This window comes from Mastigoproctus giganteus, chromosome 1 (genome assembly GCF_048544385.1).
Source record: "Mastigoproctus giganteus isolate SK-2022 chromosome 1, ASM4854438v1, whole genome shotgun sequence".
Lineage (NCBI taxonomy): Eukaryota > Metazoa > Arthropoda > Arachnida > Uropygi > Thelyphonidae > Mastigoproctus > Mastigoproctus giganteus.
In genome coordinates, this window is record NC_143575.1 from 151464993 (window position 1) to 151486945 (window position 21953).

General features: G+C 37.6%; 1 protein-coding gene across 3 annotated transcripts in view; it reads left to right on the plus strand.

The window, feature by feature from the left end:
* The window catches only part of RhoGAP19D (Rho GTPase activating protein at 19D), a 661344-nt gene that overhangs the window by 37160 nt on the left and 602231 nt on the right, over window positions 1-21953 (plus strand). For all 3 annotated transcript variants that reach the window (XM_090374624.1, XM_090374649.1, XM_090374631.1), the window contains exons 2-3: window positions 3569-3628; window positions 8631-8760. The gene's annotated coding sequence lies outside the window, so the exon portion shown is untranslated. The remainder of the gene's footprint in view (window positions 1-3568; window positions 3629-8630; window positions 8761-21953) is intronic.

Below are 21953 nucleotides of genomic sequence, written 5' to 3' on the forward strand. Positions count from 1 at the left end.
TAGGTGAATAAAGCCACCCCAGATGGAAAATATCGTGGAGTGGATGGTCTCTGTCAGCAGACAAAATTCTGTGGAAGAGGCAAGGGGCCACTGCAAGATTCTGCCAGCTGAAGCTAGGAAAGTGCTTCAAGAAGGAGCCTGAAAAACATCAATGCAGGGTGACTTGTCATCAGCATGAGGAGAGACTATCAGCAGCAGATAGTAATTAGTTCAGAAAGCACACAGCTAGTGTGTTTATTGGTTGGAGGCAGGGGCAGGAGGGTCTTGTGGAAGTGGGAGAGGCTGGTGTGGGAGTAGGAAACACCTTCTAAACATTATTCAGGCAAACACTCTTCAGCGTGGGACTCTCTCCAAACTGTGTTTGTAGTTGGGGGGGGGAGACTGCAAACACAGTCTGAGTTTGGAGGGAGTCCCAGGCAGAAGAGTTTTTGCCTGAATAGATCCATGTCCAGTTAGCAGGTGTGACTTTACCAAGTTTGTGCTGTGCCATCTTTGTGCCATTTGACCAGTGAAGTTGCCACAACTCTTCTAAAGCATTTCAAATAGATTTACATTCCACTTTTGGATCATATTTTGGAGTAACAGTCCATGTTAGTTCTGAGGAATTACAAACTTGCTCCATATGTCACCATGGGAATGAATACTGAGTTATATTATTTGAAGGGTATGGCTCTTCAGGTGTGAAGGGTATGGCCCAGTTGCTGAGGGTAATTCTGGAGAGAAAGGGTACATAGTCTTTGACCTTTGCTTTTGTATGTAGGACATGTGGAGTGAAGGATCATTTGTCATAAAGTACAACCCCAGGGGCTCACATCTGTGAGTATGGGCTTGGCACACCCAAGGGTCCTGAGCTGGATATCATCGTTCTCTTTCTTGATGATTTCTTTCTACTTTTATCTCTCTCTCTCTCTGGGTAATTCAGAATTTTTTTTTTTTTTTTTTTTGACTGGTGCGGCATAAGCCTCAGGCTTCCTTGCACCACATGGCTAATAATAATAATACAGATAATAATAATGGTCTCCCAGCAAACACCTACAAGGAACTCATTGTGCAATCATTGTGCATTTAACTGCAGAATATGCAAGTCCTAAAAGTTAGAACCTGTAAAAGTAGTTTGAGTATTAGACATTATCCATCATTTGTTCTTATACATATGAATTCCTTAGCTCTGATAAATTCAGGACAGTTTGAATCTCAAACAGAATGCTTGGAATATTTTTTCTTGGATGGACAGTTTGCACAAACAGATGGCTCTGATTTCAAGGGGCACTCACTATAGACATGGCCATGTTTAGCACAGTGGCCACATGTGAGCAATCCTTACTAAGCTGAAGTATGGCCACAGCCAAGACATGTTGTACTTTGAAACTACATCAAAGGAGCAGAACTTGTGAGTGTAACCCCTAGGTAGAGGTGAGGCAGTTTAAAGATTTCATGATAAGGTCTAGGCAAATCCATTGGACATTATTTTTAGAGGTTGATTTGGTAGTGAAGTGAAAGTTTAATTCTTTTGAAAGGTTTTGAAACCTGAGGTTTGAAGATTCTTTATAAAAAAAGTCCTCCTTGATGTGATCTTTATCAAGATGGTAAATGAGGATTGTCGGATTAGACTTCTTAGGCGGTGCAGAAGAAATACCAACATCACTAAGGGCAGGTAAGGAGACAATCTTAGCGATGTCCACTGCAGAATGAGTTTAAATGACAACACTCTTGTTATGTGTAAGGTGCATAGCTTTAATTTTCATATTTTTCAAGTTTTGTTTGAAGACTGACATCCTGACTAAGTAGCAAGGTAACAGTTCTCACCAGCTTTGAGTATAAGAATATTCTGTTTGGGGGCACACTGTAAAGTATTCTAAGGTAGACCACATATCAGCACAGGTGGAGGAGAGGCAGAGGGTACCTGCTTTACTTGAGCATATGATAAAGAACCAGGTGCAGCAGCGGAAATGGGAAGATAGTTCTTGTCTGCTGTAGCGAGTTTAGAGAGAAGGACCTTGTTTTCCCTGTAGAGTTTATTAAGAGCATCTAAACCAAACCAATTATATAAAAACTTTCTAGAAACTTGCTTAGTCACTTTGTTTGACTCCTTAAACAGATAGTCCTCTAAATCTTTATGCAGTAAAGTAGCACCAGAAGAGTCTTCCACCTAAGAAATATTGCAGTTGCAAAGGTTTGGAAAGCCAAGAAGTTCTCCGTTTATCAACTAGAATTGTCTCGCAGCCTTCTGCCATAAGATTGAGATTACTAACCCGAGATACCAATTCAATTCGTAGATCGCAGTACTCCTCACAGTTTTACATAATATTCCCATGATTCTCTTTCGCCACAATGGCAACTAGATCTTTCATTAATTCCTAAATCATGCAACTTTGCATTAATTGAACAATGACCAGTTAATAAGAACATAGCTTATAAGTTTGGGGCAAACCATTTGAATTTTATCGAGGCTGCATTTCTTAAATCTGGGAAAAATTTTTGTGTAATCTGCCCTTTATCGCAACAACTCCAACGCTCTTGCCAGACTTTTACCAAAGCATCCCAGATTCTTGTCCTTTCCTTCTTGGGATCTGCCAAAATGTCCACCTGTATATTCAGAAAAGAACAGGGAATGCCACGGCGGATGAAGTAAGCCAATGCACAATACAATAAATGCAGATCAATAGGCAATTTTCCAGTTACAATCTGCAAAGCTGGGGTTGACACAGTTCTGCATGCCATGCACATCCTATGGAGCATTACTCTTTGAATGGAACTGAGCTTTCTAGTAAATACTTTTCCACTTACACGTTCAAACCAAATTGGTGCACCATACATTACCATAGGGATAAGCACAATATGAGTAATAACAAGGTTATTACTTGTTATTAACCTTGTTATTACTCATTACTCTCCACTCCTTACCATGGCACTCAGGCCTTTCTTATCAACCAGTGTAAATTATTTTCCATAATATTTATGAACTAAGAAACAGCTTTATATGCTTAAATCGTAACCTCTCCAGACATGCTTAAATCGTAACCTCTGCAAGTAAGAGCTGCCCACATATAAGACTTTTGTTAAACTCAAACAAATATCAAATCTGCATGAATGACTGTTTACAACAGGAGAACCAAAGGTGATTGTCTTGATCAAAAAAAAAAAAAAAATAATAAAAAAGAAAAAAAAAACTGAGCTACTACAAATACTAAAAAAACTCACATAGGATGAACACCTTACTTTCCAAAAACACTGTGTCATACACAGAAGTTTGATATTGTGAGTAATAGTAGGCTTTAATTTGGAATTTCTGTACAGTGGCATGCTTTTTCATTTGCTTTCTTTACTATTTCTTCATTTTGTTCCTTGTGTTTATGAGTTATCAGTCTAAAATTACATGATTTTTTTTTACCATGTGATTTGTAAGTTATTTTGAGATCAGTATTCTCATGTTATTTCTATGAGAATATTGATTTCAGTATTCTCATAGAAATGAGAATACTGATATTTCTATCCTCATAGATATGTTCCATAAATTGACATTTGGAAATTGCAAACTAGGTACATAACTGTTTTTTGGACTTTATAGTGATCAAGAACTGAGAAAGAAGTGATTATGGAGCATAAATTTGAAAACAAGCATTCCAAGGTGAGATTATTTCATAATATAACATGTATAAAGGAAACAATTTTTTTCAATTTATTTTCATATTGTCTTTTTTTTATTAATAAATTAGGGAAATAAGCACCAACTTTGTCACAAATTGCAATATTTATTAACTTCACTAATTTACAAAAAAATTCAGAATAAACAGAAAATAAAATATTTTATTTTAAATGGTTGGGGCAGAGAGTTACAATTACTTATGTTATAATTATGCAATATAATTATTACTACTGAAGTGTATATTAGAATTTGCATTTGGTAGCGTCATCACCCATGGGCTCACATCTGGTGAGTATGAGCTTGCCACACCCAGGGTCCTGAGTTGGATGTCATCATTTTCTCTTTCTCAGTGATTCCCATCTACGTCTGACTCTCTCTCTCTCTCTCTCAGGGTAACTCGGAAATTTTTTTTTGGCTGGTGCAGCATAAGCCTCAGGCTTCTTTGCACTATGTGGCTAGTAATAATAATAATAATAATAATTAGTCACACTGAAAATATTTAAAAGGGTAGATTCCTGCAGACTGGAGGTGGGCAAATGTCACTCCCATTCACAAAGATGGATCAAAAGGTGCCATTATTCATATGCTAATAATAGTTGTTTAGCCCGTAACATACTCCCACTCTCAATTTAAGTGCTTCTTAACCAAGAGTATAACCCCTCCCACTTTCCTCTCCCTTATGTGTCCCTTTTGTACCCATTGTACTGGCTATATTCAAATTCTGCATCCCATATGTTCGAGTGGCACCATGTCTCTTCTCTGATAACCTTTTGGCGCCTCCGTAGCCAGGTGGGCAGGAGCAGCAGTGCGTAGCACACGCTTCTTTATTAGACCAGGATTCGAGTCAGTGACCACCAAATATGGAGGATGCGGAAAGGTCAGGGAATGACCACCGCATATCCCGGAGCAATATGGCCTTAGTCGCTAATGCTCCTAAAAACCAAATAACAAACAACAATCTCTGATAACCCTATAATGTCCATGCTTGATGACCTAACTGGTAGTTTATTCATCAGATTTGTTTGCCAAACTCCTAGCATTAGTGTACAAGCAAGTATACACGTACTTGCTTGTACACTTTTCTTGTACTTTTTCTACTCACAACAACCCTGACACAGCCCATGTATGTGCTTGTTTCACGAGGACCTCAAAATGCCTTTATTATTGCAGATCCCTTACCTTCCAGGTGTTACGTGTCCCAATAGTAGCAGTTCAAGAATCACTTTCAGATCTGTTTCTGTCTACTGTTAATCTGTTAGTTTGTGTATCCTCAGTTTCCAGACCACCTAACACTGCCCAGATAACATCAACAAATATCCTTGCACCCCTTTCTATTCAAGTTGTTGTGTAAAAATAGTCTGTCCTGTTACAAAGCACAGACCATGCTGTGAAAAATATCTCCACGAACTTTGCACAATCTCTCCAGGGCCGAATTGATCAACAAAGTTCTTGTCATCACTTACTCTCTCCTACTGTGTCTGGGTGGAATTGAAGAGAGTAAAATTTAATCCTAACTCACTTCTTTTTATAAGCTTCATTTTGAGATCTCCTGCTCTTAATATCATTAGTACCAATCCATACAAGTATTCAGTATATCAAATTTTTGCCTATAAACAGGCATGCATGCACTCACTTACCTTGTACACACACACACACACACACACAATATATATATAGAACTACTCATGAAATGTTGGCACATTTGTATCATCAATTAATATTGAACTATTAGCTGAATTTAATTTAAAGTCAGCATCTGTAGTTCTCTGAAATCTAGACAGTAGCAACAAGTGTCACAGCACTTTACTTGCTTGTGTGAAACCCACATGTACTCATCAGTAAGAAACATGGTAGAGAAGTTGTGCCTCACAGTCAAGCAGAACTTTTTTTTTTTTTTTTTTTGTTAAAAACGTTTTTACTGGCATTATTCCAAAAATTTTGTAACAGAAAAATGTCATGCAAAAAGCATTATGGAAGTGAAGTCATCTTCAGCTTCCGACAGAACTGAATTATTGTAACTTGTATTGTTGAAATCATATTTGTATGAAGGCAACAATAATTTATCTTCTACTTGACCAAATGTAATGAAATTTTGCATGGAGCTTCATCTTAGCTCTATCCTAGAGAAAAACTTTCAAACTTCTGAATTGCAGTAGTTTTTACAGGATAGTGGAAAATAAGAACATGTTATCAAGAAAATTTTTAAGATACCAAAAACTTTCAGAAACTGGGAAATGCATTAATTCGAAAACACATCTGGTTTCAAGTCACCTGGTGTTTTCGATTGAATGTAATTTTTTTTCTTTACAATTAAACTCTGAGGCTGGAAAAGAGTTTTGCACATTTATGAAAACATTCTTCAACTTTGACACGTCATCAGATCTTTCGATAAATACTACACATAATGGAACTATAGATGGTGTATTTAGTCGTGAACTAAAATCTCTTCAATGTAAAAATTATATATCCTACTTTATTCATCACAGACCAATACTTTCAGTAACTGATATGTAATTATTATTAATAAAATAAAAACATTGTTATTTTATTAACAACAAATTTTATTAATGTCTAAAAATTAAAATGTTTTTAATACCTGCTGATGACTCTTTAATGTAAAACACATTAAATATGCTAGCGGCAGGACACATTATGTAACTGGTACAGAATTTTTTTTTTTTTTAAATGAACAAATAGTTGCTGTGTAGAGAACCTTTCAGCTTTTTTAAAAAAAAAATTGGGCACCTTCACAATATGCAATACTTTGTTTATCCTAGATGTTTGGATAGGAAGGCAGTGTAAAGGAACAAATACAGGAAGGTTTGAGAGAACCAAATTGTCATCAAAATTTATTGAGAAAAACGTTTTGGAATACCAGTATCTCGGTTTCATAAATTAAAAATACCGAAATACCGGTACAGTCTGTCCTCGTATAGCACGATAGTTGTGTTCCTAGAAAACCTCGTGCAATACAAAATCGTGCAATATAAACAACAGGCCCTATGGGAAAAGTGGGGTTAGGTGCCGACCGCCCAAGATTGAACACACATTTGGAACCAAAACATTACCAAACACAATAAATAATTGGGTAATTTTAATCGTTATAAAATACGTAAGTATTTTATAACGATTAAAATACGTAATAAAAAATAATATTATAATATTTTTTTATTTTTATTATAATATAATAAATAATAAAAAATATTTATTTATTATTTATTTAAATAATAAAAATGTATTAATAAAATAGTAAAAAATTTATTGTATTAAATAAAATAGTCGTAATAAAATACTTACGTATTTTATTACGACTATTACATAATAAAATATTGCTACTGCTTTTGCTTCTATCGTAAGCAAACTTGTTTTTTGTTTGATTTTCTATCCAAACAGATGACAGCCGTTCCATCTCTTCCAATTCTTTGTGTCTTAATCTAATGGATTTTAATTACACTTTGTGCTGTTCCTGTTATGAAAGTTGTTTTTATTTTCTCTGCATTCTTTCTAATTCTCGGCATTGCCTCATTTCGGTCTGTAGCACGTGCAATATCACATGGTCTTTCATTTCGCTCAAAGCGTTTCACAATTTCATATTTTTTTCTCTATCGACAGAGGCGGACTGGCCATAAGCCTTACCCGGGAAATCCCGGTGGGCCAGAGGCCGGTGTGATTTTGGCCATAAACCGTAGTGTATGAGGCCACTATAAATTTTCCCGGGTAAGAATTTTTGACCCAGTCCGCCTCTGTTTATCGTTATTGCTTTTTTTTTTCTCTCTCTCTGAATCTACAGTGTCTTCGCCAGGACGCTTCCTTTTCACACCTTTTTAAGTATTTTACTAATTTTTAGGGAATAAAGCGCAATTACAAAACGAGGAGGCACGCTTGATACACATAAACAAAGCTGCGCTCGTGTAGCAATTGAATAAACAACACCATAAAGGCCGAGATACACTATTAACACCTCACATTTTACTAAAGCACATTTCTGGGGGTTACTACCATAAAACAATTTCCAGTTGCGTTTCTGCTAGTGGAATCTGTTATAAACTGGTAGTAAACTCCATCTAATTGCATTTGCGGTTATACCGATAGCTGGAATTGTGTTGGTTTTTATGTTATTATGGTGAAATGTGTTTCCCCTTCACTGATATAAAAAACATAAATACATTTTCAGAATCTTCTCTTCATTCCTATCGTGTTGCGTTCGGTTGGGATGAGTCTGCGTTGACTGCCATTTCTTGTAAACACAAAGGCGAATCGTGCATAAGCGAATTCGGTTCGTGTTATATAAGATATTGTTCCCCTATTTATAAATCGTGTATGATCGAATTCATGTAATGTAAACACGTGTTATACGAGGACCGACTGTATTAAGATTTTGACCGGCATTGTAAGCCCTATGTCACACCAAACTGACTCAATATTGCACTCTCCGTGCATGTCAACTGGTTGCACTTCCTGGATGGAAGTTTGTTCCAGTAGTATGACTATTTATGATACTTTGAATAGCATCATCAGTGGAGACTTGTTTGAGGTGAAAGTTAGGGAAACATACTTTATGATGACATGAGGTTGTTGGATATGACTTACATACAGCAAGATATACCAAGTCCCTTAGTGTGGCTTTGACAATATCCCTCGAATACACACTGTCTAGTCTCTCTCTCTCCATTCAAAAAATGGTAGATAGAGGCAGCCAAATATTACTGATGGCTGATTAGTTGGTTCCTAGTATGTTACCAATAGGTTTGTTTCAGTGGATTGTCCAGTGACTTTTCAGAGTAAGGTCACCAGACAATATATATTTTGAAGGTTGTTTCAGCACAGAGTTCTTGTAGATTTCCGAGACAAATTATTTTGTCTCGAAAGTCTACAGGTATGTATGTATGCATACGTATGCTACCACCTATCAACTGTATTTTCAAGTAATAGTTGCTGTTTTTATATTTATGTGTTTTTATTTAATTTAAAAAAATCATTGTAGGAGGGTGCAACCTTTGAACGAGTTTCAATGTGGACTGGAAGAAATTTTATTAAACTGATTTAGAAGATGATGAACCAGAATCTAGTGGTACCTTTAGAAATGTAGAAGATATTGTTGCTCAACAAAAAAAGTAATGAAGAATTTTTATTTTTTGGGATTTTTTTTTTTTTTTTTCTAATTTGTTAAAATTAGATTTTGATTTTATTTTTGACTATAATTTCAGTCTGTTTACCTATAAAGTCAAAATATGAAAAAAATTATATGTAAAGTGTATTTGTACTAAGTTTTTTAATTTAAAAAAAATTCTTCAAAAATTATTCCAGGTGGCTTTTTTATTATTCAAAAAGTTGCTCATGAAAGGATTAAAGTTGTACCTGCAATGTAAGGAATGTTGTATCTTGCCATAATGCTCTGTATCCTTAAAAGACTTATTTGTCTTTTAAGGATACAGGGCATCACGGCAAGATACATTGTTTGAGGTGGCTTGATGTTTTGTATCCGTAAAAGACTTATTTATCTTTTAAGGATACAGGACATCAAGCCACCTCAAGCAGTATATTGGTGATTCTGTACCTGGTGATGAGTCATCTACTAAATTGTATTTTAGTCATTTCTCTGTGAGGGTTATAGGAGTTGATGTACGAATGCCACACATCAATCTCTGCTTGTGTTGTTTATTATTAAAATCTTGTTACAGCAGAATTTCAGAATAACGGCACCTTCGGGGATTCAAGATGCCATTATTTTGATTTTTCTGTTATCTAGAAAGTTTTATTTTTAATATATTTAATGGAGAAATAATGAGGCTGAATAAGAAATAGAGAGATTACGAATGTAATTTTATTAACTGCACATAAAAAACAAACATGTTGATGATCCAATGTTATATTCTGCCATTAATACACTCTAAGCCTGTTCTATTTTCTGTTATTATATCAAGTTTGTCACTAAGCTTTAATGTTCTTAATTATTCTTCTTTTCTTCTGTGTACAAGGTTTGTTAACTTTAGGAGCCATAGTGACGGGTTTTTAATTTAAAATAAATGTAAAACAGCATTATAATTCATGATATCAGTACAGAATTCACTTTCAAAATGATGAATTTAAACAAAAAAAGTAATCACATGACTTGCCGTTTTCTTTTTTTTGGCACTGCAAGACATCTGCGCTGTGTGTGTGTGTAAACATCCGATCTCAATGTGCTGTTATGTGGAATGTGCTGTTATTTCGGCAGTCTACTGTAATACAAACTCAGTTTGTACAAAGTACTCGTTTATATGAAGCACATATCATTCCCCTGCGAAAAGTTAGACTTTTCCATGTAAATATATTTGTTTATTACAAAATTTGGTTAATATGTATTACAAAGTTCATTTTCACCCTGTGAGAAATAAATATTGTTATTTTGTATGTTTAATACAAATCTTGGCACAGTTGTCTGATTATTGCCCCTATTATTGCCTCTGGCTATGCAGTTTGCTGTTTCCCAAAGGACTTGTTAGAATTTATTTACGCTGACTTGTTAGAATTTCCTTTTGTTTAAACAAAACCAGTTAATGGTAGCTACAAGTAACTGCACTCTGAAAAACATCATTGTGAAGAATGTGCTGTTAAATTAACAAAAGAATAAAAACAGTTTTTCTAAGTTGTTTTCATACACCTTCTCTTCTCCACAGGATTAAGGTTAGTTGAAATTGTTACCCGAATTCAAAGAATCTTTTGCTACAGTACAGTGTAATCTGTTTTTGTGCCATTTTTATCTGAGCTGATATCTTTTTTGGAACTTGTGTCTTTAAATTAATTTAAAGTTTGTTTATATATTAAATCTCATCTAGCAGTGTTACGGTGACTAAATGGATGGAATAAGCCTGGAAATTAAACTGAAAATTTTACAAGAGCCTGATAGGATGAACAAAGCAAAATGGACGTTGCAAAGAAATACAACATCCCTTTACTTACTTTATCTACAATACTGAAAAAGAGAAAAGAAACTTGCTGAAGAAGTGTATGACGCTGGAGCAGCAATCAAAAACAAACAAATTAGTGGTACAAAACCAAAAAGTGCATGCATTTAATTTGCCAATATCAGTTCCGATTTTGCAAGAAAAGCAAATTATCGAGCTCAGCAGTATGAAATTAGTGAATTAAAATGCAGCAGTGCTGGGTCCAAAGAGTTCAAGACAGGAATAACTTAGTTTCTGGATTAGTTGACAAAGAAAACACTACAGACTGTTTGTGTTCTGTATGGCCCATTCTTGAAAAATATGAGGCAAAGGATATTTTTAATCTCGACGAGACAGTTTAATTTTATAATTTGCTGCCAAACAAAACATTTGCTGTTTGAGGAGAGTTTGTCATGATGAAAAATTAAGTAAACAAAGACTCACTGTTCTGTTATGCTGCAATTCAGATAGCAGTACAAAACTATGCCCACTTGTGATTGGTAAGTTTTCCAAGCCAATATGTTTTAAAGAAGTTAACCAACTACGCTGTTATTATGAGGCCATTAGAAGTGCTTGGCGCACAGTCAAAATTTTTTTGTCTTTATTTTCAAAGTGAACAGAAGAATGGTTTCAAAAAAAAGGAACATTTTGATGATTCTAGATGTATAGCACATTCTGCTGAGACATCCAAGTTGACAAATATACGGCTGTTGTTTTTACCTCCAGTACTCCATAGCTGATAACTTTTCTCAAGATCTAAGTTTGTGTACATGTAATGATGGTGGTCCAGCTATTAAATGCACTATGACTCAGACCTGCGCTACTAATCAGGCTCACAATAACTTATCCTACAGCACTAATGTACTGAATTCGGGCCAAACACTAAATTGCCCCGAGTTTCAGTGTGCCCCAACTGTGGATCCAAGGAACACACTCAGACAGACTGCCCAGCACAAACACCAGTATGTCCAAACTGTAACGGTAGCCATCCAGCTTACTCAAAAGTTTGTGAAACCTGGAAAACAGGAAAGAAGATACAGAAATACAAAATAGAAAACAAAGTGACTTATCAAGAAGCAAGGAAACAAGTTTTACTCACAGTACCGAAACTCTCATATGCAGCTGCAACACAAAAATACAAATCAAAAGGAACCCAAACTGAAGTGTCCATACCACCAGCTACATCCATCTCCGGCTGGGCTCGGGCTGTTCTAGCGAATCCGCAGGAGTCTCCTAAAGAACAAGTAAAAGACCAAGCAAATAATACCCCAGTCACCGTACCACCAACTATTACTCCATCACGTTCAGATACTGAAAGTCTGAGAAATCTTAAACTGCAAAATACTTTAACCGCAGATATGGAAACCGATAACACCACCAACAATGATGAAACTGACTTAGAAATACATGCTGAGGAAGACATGGATACTGCACGACCTACTTTCCCTAGAAAAGATAAAATAAAACTGGATCGCCATAAACAGATTGGCTCTAAAAAACAGTCAGAAATACTTCCGACTTCAAAAGCTAAATAATGGATCAGTTGATTCAATGGAATTGTAGAGGCCTCTGTAGCAACATAGACGATATTCAAGACTTGATAAATCAGCATCATACAAGAAACGAATCTCTCTCCACAAGTGACACTCTTATTTAAAAACTATACCTTGTTCAGGCAAGACAGGATCTCTGCCCATGGGTCACATGGTGGTGTAGCGATAATGATTGACAGTAAAATCCCGTCCAGATGCATTCCTGTACAAACCACTTTAGAAGTAGTTGCAGTACGCCTCGCTCTTGGCAAAACGCTTACTCTTGTATCCATATATATATCTCACCAAATCAGAACTGCTCGATAGTTGATCTAGATGATCTTATCTTACAACTACCTTCTCCTTTCTGCATATTGGGCGATTTTAATGCGCATCACCAATCATGGGGGATCTTTACATACAGACAACCGGGGACGCACGATAGAGGCTTTTCTTGTAAAGCATAACATCACACTGCTGAACACAGGCTCCGACACCTATGTCCATTTTCCAACAGGTTCAACTTCTGCTATAGATCTGTCATTATGCTCACCAATGTTATTTCCAGACTTCGATTGGAGAGTTTCAGAAAATCCATTAAACAGTGACCATTTTCCTATAATCTGTAAGCTCTGCACAAGAAGAAACTTACCAGTAAGTGGTCGAACTAAGTGGAAATTCTCAAAAGCTGACTGGAATAAATATGCATCAAGCGTTACACTAGATGATGATATTATCCATCATCACTCTATAGATGACGCTGTTAAACACATCACAGAACAAACGTTGGTGGCAGCTGCTACTACCATTCCTAAAACTACAATTAAAGGATCCAAACACAAAAATTACTGGTGGAATTCGGCATGTAACACTGCTAAGAGGGAAAAGAACAAGGCATGGAATCAGTTCCGAAAAAATCCAACCACTGCCAATCTGATTATCTACAAGAAACTTCAAGCCCAGGCCCGATACATCCGGCGAAAAGCTAAAAAAGAGTCTTGGATTTGTTTTGCTTCATCTGTCACTAAAGACTCAAGTGCAGGACTGATCTGGCGGAAAATAAGATGCCTTACCGGAAAGTCTCCATCAATTCCTTCCTCAATCATCATCTATAAAGGACAAGAGGTAACGCTTCCCGAGAATATTGCAAACATCCTCGCGGAATCTTTTGCTCACCATTCTGCATCAACCTCATATGATCCAACTTTCCTAAAAGCCAAATCAGTAGCTGAAAAATATAAAATAAAATTCAGAACGAAGTCAGCCCTCTCTTACAATGAACCATTTACCATATATGAATTAGAAGAATCTTTAAAAAAATCAGCCAATAGTGCACCTGGTCCAGACGGCATATACTACTTAATGTTAAAAAATCTAAATGAGAGAACTCGTTACTCTCTCCTAAAACTTTTCAACCGAATATTTGTCGCAAATTACTTTCCCCTATCCTGGCGCCATTCTGTAGTTCTACCCATTCCAAAACCAGGAAAAGACCAATCAGACCCACACAATTATAGACCAATTTCACTTACTAGTTGCTTAGGTAAGACTCTGGAAAAAATGGTACATCGTCGCCTTACCTGGTATCTGGAAACTCAAACTACTGTGAACAACGATCAGTTTGGTTTTCGTAAAAACAGATCTACCTTAGACCTTATGATAAAGGCTGAGGCAAATGTGCGAAATACATTCATAAAAAATGAACATTTGGTTATGGTGAGCTTAGATATAGAGAAAGCCTTTGAAACTACGTGGCGTCATGGCATCCTTCGTGACCTGCATGCCCTAGGATTAAAAGGACATTTACCAGCATTAATTCAGAGCTTTCTCGAATATCGAACTCTCCAGGTCTGTTATCGAGGTGCTCTCTCCAAAATCTACAAACAGGAGGAAGGAGTCCCACAAGGGTCAGTCCTTAGTGCCACACTCTTCGCAGTTAGAATACACACTCTAACAACAACCATACCGAATTCAGTAGAAACTTATCTTTATGCCGATGACCTCACTATATCCAGTCACTCACAAAATATGTACTCTATTGAAAGGAAACTCCAACTATCAATAAATAAAATACAAATGTGGATGTCACAAAATGGTTACAGACTGTCAGCAGAGAAAACTGTCGCTATACACTTCTGCAAGAAGTGAAAACTGCACCCTGATCCTGAATTGTGACTGGGAAATCATGCTATTCCAGTCAATGACAATATTAAATTCCTAGGTTTAATATTGGACAAGAAATTAAACTTCCTGAAACATATACAGCATGTACGAACTATTTGTTTGAAGAAAATGAATATTCTTAGAGTGCTTTCTGCGATGTCATGGGGAGCTGATCGACTCTCTCTTCTTCACCTGTATAAAACTATAATCCGATCCAGACTAGACTATGGTGCGCCTGTATATGACTCAGCTAGAAAATCAGCATTACAGTCCCTAAATACCATTCAACATAATGCACTTAGAATAGCTCTAGGTGCCTTCCGAACGTCGCCAATCCAGAGTCTTTATATCGATGCACATGAACCTCCATTATTGTTTCGGAGGCAGATGCTGCTGCTGCTTACGTATGCTGCAAAACTTCGGAGTATGCCCTCACATCCCATCTGGCCTTCCATGTTTACTCCGTCTTTCCAAAATTTATACAGAAATAAACCAAATGAAAATAAACCTGCTGGAATCAGATTGAAGGATGTTACACAGAATTGGAGTGTCCCACTAGACAATATCCACCCAGACACCGGAGAAATTGAGCCTCCATGGTCCACTTTCAAACCTTTATTCGATGAATACTTTCAAAAGTGGGGAAAACAGGCGTTGGACCATCAAAATATACAGCAGCTACATTCAACTCATGCATCAGCAAACACTCACTGTCTTCAAATATATACTGATGGATCCAAATATACTGATGGAAATTTAGTTCATGATTAAACAGACGAGAAGAGGTTGTCCTTGCAAGGACACGCATTGGTCATTCCTATCTCACCCACCTCCATTTGTTTACAGGGGATGAACATCCTCACTGTCGTCATTGTTCCGCTCTATTTACAGTGAAGCACATTCTCCTCGAGTGTCCTTACAATCATGCTGCCCGATTAACAAATTTTAAATCGGTTTTAACCCAAAACAATTCATTAGAGATGAACTATATTCTCAGTGATGACGCAAATCTATCCAATTTATTTAGTTTTTTAAAACAAATTCATTTATATGAACTTATCTGACATATGACTGGAAAAAAAAAAAAAAAATCATTTGCACGATTACTGTGACAGGCACAATTTGGCCTCAGTTGCCCTTGTGCCAATAAACTTCCATTTAAACCAACCAACCAAATTGCCCCGAGATCCAGATAGCCAAAGAACTTCCTTGCCAGGAAAACCAGACCAGAAACCCTGCCAATCCTACGGAAGAATCAGCTAATCCAGATAAACCACTTAGTGTCCCACTCGACAAATCACAGAAGCCATCTACTACATTGCAATGGAAACCCAATCCTGAAACTATTGTCGAGTCTTACTCATACTCAAGCCGAGTGTATCAACCTACAATGCTGAAGAAACCTGAAATCCACAATTGTGGCCCCCACTGCTAACATTACACCCATCCTGGGCGGAAGTTGTAGCTGCACCTCCTCCTACACTTGTGGCCCAGAGTTACTGCAGGAAGCCTCGCCACCCTGAAGAGGGTAAATTGGGAACCCCAAATGTACTAAAGAGAAGGCGATCATTTAAAATGGGCACCTCAGCCATATCCAGGCTGCAGGCAATGCATCCGCCAACTGTCTGTCTTCGACGAAGTCTATTTGTTTCCCGACTGGCCCCAAATACAACTCCAGATGATATCGAGTCATACTTAATGCATGAGCTGCACATTACTGTGTCCGTCACACTTCTTAAGAAAACACCCCTGCATACATCATTCAGTCGAGTGCGATGCACAGAATTTCAGCTCCATATCAGCGACTGCTCTCTGGCCGTCTGGATCACTACTCAGGCCATACTATGAACCTTCCAATATCACCCCACATCTAGCCATGGCTAATGCGCTATCCCACCAAGACTACTCCCAAGCGTGACGCCATGATAGACATTCCTATTCTCAGGAGCCCGAAAACCAGGAATCAGGGTCACACGATGATGAGCCCTATACATATCCTGATGACAAAACCTCTGATCAATCTCTGCAATACCACAGCTCCAATGAAATCCACCCTCAGCTGATACCAACTATTGTAACCAACCGTGCTAAAAAGCCAACAAAGAAAATAAATCCGTCGTCGAATCAGCACTCCTGAAGGTCTCGTGTCACCTTACACTCAAGATTTTTTATCAAAATGTTCGTAGTATTCGGAATAAGCTCGAGACACTTGAGCAGATGCTCCTGTCCCAAATGGCCGATGTCATCTGCATGTCCGAAACCTGGCTGGAACCACAACAAGAATTAATTGCCTCCCGATCTCATACCTGGGGTGTTGCTGTTGTCATAAATGCCAGTAGACTTGAGTTCGTACATGTAGTCTCCAGCAAATCCAATCTATTCAAAGCATTGATAGTAACAGTCAAGATCAACTCCTGCTTATTAGATCTCGGTGCAATATATATATACCCGCAACTCCCAATGCTCAGACAATCAATGATATTGCATCCTGGCTAATAAATACGCTCCACACATCTGCTATCCACCTCATCTGTGGAGATTTTAACTTGTCACCAACACCTTCATGAGTCACTTATGGCTAAGATTGCACCTAGTGGCCTCAGGATCATAAATGAAGGCCCAACTAGAGGTCTTCATCGCCTGGATCTCATATTATTGTCTGGTTCCTGTAGCGTCGACATTAAACCCGAAACTCACTTTGAATCCGACCATGAACCAATCGTAGTCCTATTGCAGCTCCCAACGCCCAACTTTAATGTCTCCCACTACGTCAAAAGGAAGATCATTATCTCTCCCACCTTCCCACAACCGAACAGATGCCTTTATGCAACAAGATTAATTCCCTGGGAAGTTCTCGAATCAGGAGATCCGGAACTGGCTCTAGACATATTAACTAGATGGTTGCACACTGTTACCATGTTCTCAGCAGCTAAACAGGTCAGTATCTCCGCTAGAACTAATGCTTGGTGGTTTTCGGAGCTAAATTATAGTTTCAAGTGGAAACAGTCCCTCCATAAACAATGGAAACAGTCTGGTACAGCATATGACCGAACTCAGTACTCCAAAGCTAGAGCACTGTTTAACAGACTGAAATCGCAAGCCATTAAAGAATATACTGACAAGACCTTATCCAAAGGCAAAGTGCCATATACCCGTAACTCTGAACCAGGTTCCAATTTCAATCCAGTTGAATGGATCAACTATGTAGACAGATTCCAAGACAACATCACACAACCATATGATTACCAACCAGACCCCATTTCTAGTCTAGATGATGAGCTGTTTTCCATTCAAATCGATCGACAGCAGCTCCGTCAAGCCATCAACTCTTTTCGTCCATCATGCACTGCTGGCGTGGATAAAGTCCCGCATTTCATCGTAAAGTGCCTCAGTCCATATATCCTTGATCCTCTGCTCTACTTGTTCAACTCCATCCTCTCTCATAGAGTGTTTCCTGCATCCTGGAGCAAATACGCTCTCGCCCCACTACCTAAAGTTCAACTACCAAGCCAGCCGAAGCACTATAGACCATTATCCACTGCATCCACGCTCCTAAAGCTACTGGAAAAAGCCCTTCTTTCGCATATAACATGCCATCTTCTTCCACAATCATCAAAAAAAACTCCATTATGTTCTCCCTAATAGATCAACTGTCTCCAACCTTCTGGCAGTCCAAACGGAAATTCTAAATGCATTTGAGGCCAGATCAGAAATGGCGGTTGTTTTTGCCGATATCGAAGCTGCTTTTGATAGCCTCAACATCTCAGCCCTTCTGAATCTCCTAACCAATTTCTTTCGGATCAAAGGTGACGCTTTCGCTTTTCTGCACTCGCTCCTCTGCAATAGAACAGTGTACCTCACTCATCGCAACCTCTCCTATACCCGATCCATCAATGCAGGTGTGCCGCAAGGTGGCGTTTTATCGGGGTTACTTTTTACCGCCCTCCTTATTCCGTTTGTGTGTAACAGGGATGATGTTATTATCTATGCCGACGATATAAAGTTCCTAACGGAAATACCACCATCAGCCGAGAGAGGAGTGATCACATCGGAAATCTGTAATAAGATCACAGCTTTCTCTAGCCACCTCAACCATTTCGGTCTTAAACTGAACCCCCAAAAATCCGTTATTATGGTTTTTTTCTCTGAAGAAGTGTCCCACATCCATACAACCCTCACTGCATGGTGCAGTTATTCCAAGTGTAGCTAAACACAAAGATCTCGGTGTAACCTTCGACCCAAACCTTATGTTCAACTGTCACATTGAATGTGTTCTAAGCAAGATCAGCCGAATGCACTGGATTGCCCGTCAACATCATCTTCATAACACAGATGCAAAAACCACAATCAGATACCTGGAAACCGTTGTGTATCCTACCTTTCTGTATGCCTCTGAAATATGGGCATCCGCAGTACCTTCTCTCATGAAGCCCATCTTTGCCAATGAATACTGGATATTGAAGTGGGCAACCCACAAACATCGACTCCCCCCCCCCAGCAGAGGACCACCAGCATGGCCGACCAACTTCAAATCCCGGGGCTGCCTCAAATAATCAGCATGAGGCGAACTGTGACCACAGTCAAAATGCTGGTTGGCAAAATCAACTCCCGTGACTTCTGGGATATATGCCAGTGGCATGTTCCACTTCCTTCCTTACGAGCCACCCCTCTTCTTCAGCTACAACGGAACAGGCTGAAGGTCAGTGACAGATTCCTACCTGGACAAGTACTTCCTACAGTACAAGCCCTGCTAATGATTGGAGCTGACCTCCAGAAATTCGCTTCTAATCGCAATTACAGGCGCTCGTTGGCCGAACCTGTTGCCCTTTTCTTTGGACCCTGATGTCGACGCATACCGATACCTCCACCTGCTATCTGCTATGAGGCGCAGAACGGCACGTCACAGGCAAATCGATGAACTGTTTCACAAGAAAATGCAATACCGAACATCAATTTGGCACTGTGAAATATTCCGACTTGTGTGAATATGTTTAATATGTGCTTTGTACATATGAACGTGTACATACCTTGGTGTATTGTCTGCCTCACAACTATGTACATAGTCATATCTACTGAATGATTAATGCTACATTTTTAATTGTTATGTTATCTTTTATACTGTACAAATTTTTATACTGTACATATTTTTATATTACACCATATCATTGTCAAGCTCCTGGCTGTGGCGGGCACATTATTGTATCTGTATCTTTACTGTACAATAAAGATTTTCTTCTACTACCAGTTCTATGCAGCCACTGGATCAAGGCATTATTTATAACCTGAAGAGAGCATATAGAGCCTGCCTGATAAGGTACTTGATCTGCAATATAGAAGGAGGGAACAATTTGCAGCCAAATTGGAATGTCTTGGATGCTATCTGTAATCTTGTTATTGCTTGGGACAGTATTGCATCAAGTGTAATAATCAACTGCTTCAGAAAGTGTCTTTGGAGAGAATATCATCGAAAAACATAGTCCAGCAGACGAATGTGATAGCAACATAGAGGAATGGGGGAATATGAAGGAACATATGGATTTGTTGGTGAATTTGAAGAGTTTATAAAGGTGGATGATGTAGTTGCTACCTCAGCAACTCCTAACGCAGGAGAGCTGCTGAGTACCAAGCGAAACGATGATACTTTTGTTACCAGCAACAGCAGAAGTGAAGAAGCACTCACGTTGCCATCTAAAAAAGATGCTCATTGAGAATAATAGAGAATGCATTGGCCTGCAATAACAGTACCTTTCTTGATAAAGAAACTATTCCATTTGATAATGTCTGTGCTGTAGATAAAAATGCATATAGGACAAAAACTATGCAAACAACATTGGATTCTTTCTTTAAATTAGATTAATTTATTAAAAAGTTAATGGTTTATATGTCTCCTTTTTTATTAAGCTTGTAATTCTTTTTACTGTGATATTAAATGTTGTATATATCAAAATATATACTGTACAATAATTTCATTAATAATTGCTTTTCTCTTAGTTTATCTTACAAATAAAATAAAATCTTTAAAAAATGTGTTATTCCTGTTACTGTATTGTTAGACAAGGCTTTTGTTTTTATTGTTTTTTATTTTTATTATTTTATTTTTTTAATTTAAATTAATTTCTTTTTCATTTATTTTTGGTATTATTATTATTCTTAGATATATAGTATGTACCAGAAAAAAAAATTAAAAAAACAAAAAAACGGTAAATTTTGACACTTTTGGGGGACCTTGTTACTACAAATCATGTTATTACAAAATGTGAAAATTTAGCTCCCTTGAACTTTGTATTAATGAGATTTGACTGTAGTAGTAGTAGTGGCAAATGCAAGAAAGCAAGCTTATACAGCATCAGCCAAAGTAAAAAAAAATAAAATGAACACTTCTCACTTAACTTGTCCATCCCCCCTTAACAGTTTACAGTAAACCCCCGCTATTCGCGGTCGCTGATTTAATATAAAATGAAACCTAAAAAAATGTGAATTTTAAAGCGCCGTGATAATTTTCCGCCATAAAAAACATGGGCGTGGCTAAAATTATCTTCCCCGGTCAAAACAGTGCTCAGTGGGTGGGGGGAGAAGGGTGACAAAATCGCTTGCGTGGATGTTTCTTGGTAATCCTTGTTCAGTATGTGTTATGCGCTTGCCATGGGAAGTTTTGTCGTTTGTTTTTAATTTATATGCTTATAAATTGAATAAATTTATCAATTTATTAATTGATATGTTTACAAAAGTGATAAATCTACCTTTTGCAGACTTTTTCGAATGTGTTAACCTGTACAAAAATATGGCTACGAATAACAAGGGAAATGTGAAAAGATCAAAGAAGGTGATGACATTAGCGAATAAAATTGAGTTATTAGATAAACTTTCTAATGGTGAAAATTTCTCCTCAGTGGCAAAACATTATAAAATCAATGAGTCAACGGTACGATCAATCAAGAAATCGGAAGAAGTGTCCCTGAAAATGCGCTAATTGCTTCAAAAAATTTGCTCTGTAACTCGTGATGTTAAATTAGAAAAAATGGAAAAAGCTTTAAATCTGTGGATAGAAGACTGAACTCAAAATAAAATTCCGTTAAGTTCACTCATCATTCGTGAAAAGGCAAAACTCCTTTATCAACACTTTAACGAAACTTGAAAGCACTGGCGGGATAAGTTTTTTAGCTAGCAAAGGCGTTGGTTTGAAATTTCTAATAAATATTACATTTAATATTAAATTGTTTCTTATTTTCATTTCGATTTTTCACTATGTACTCTCTGTGTACATAGTCATATTATGAAGGTACATATAATACATACATAGACAAAATTTTAGACTAGTTTTTCTTATATATTTCATACTTTGGAACGGAACCCCTTTATTACTATGGGAGCCATAACTCAGTATTCGCGTTTTCGGTATTCGCGGCATTTCTCAGGAACGTAGCCCCTGCGAATAGCGGGGGGTTTACTGTATATAGTTCTTACTTGAATTTATTCAAACTGTTCAATTCAGTGACATCAGATGGGAGAGCATTCCAACAATCAGCCACTGTGTGGCTGGAGGCAAATTTCCACACATCTGACTTTTAACTGTCTTCCTAAATTTGAATTTATGCCACCTCATGTATGTAGTCTGAGCAAGAGGAATGAATGCCATCAGCATTTAGCTTATTCAATCCATTCAATGCTTTACACACTTCAGTCAGA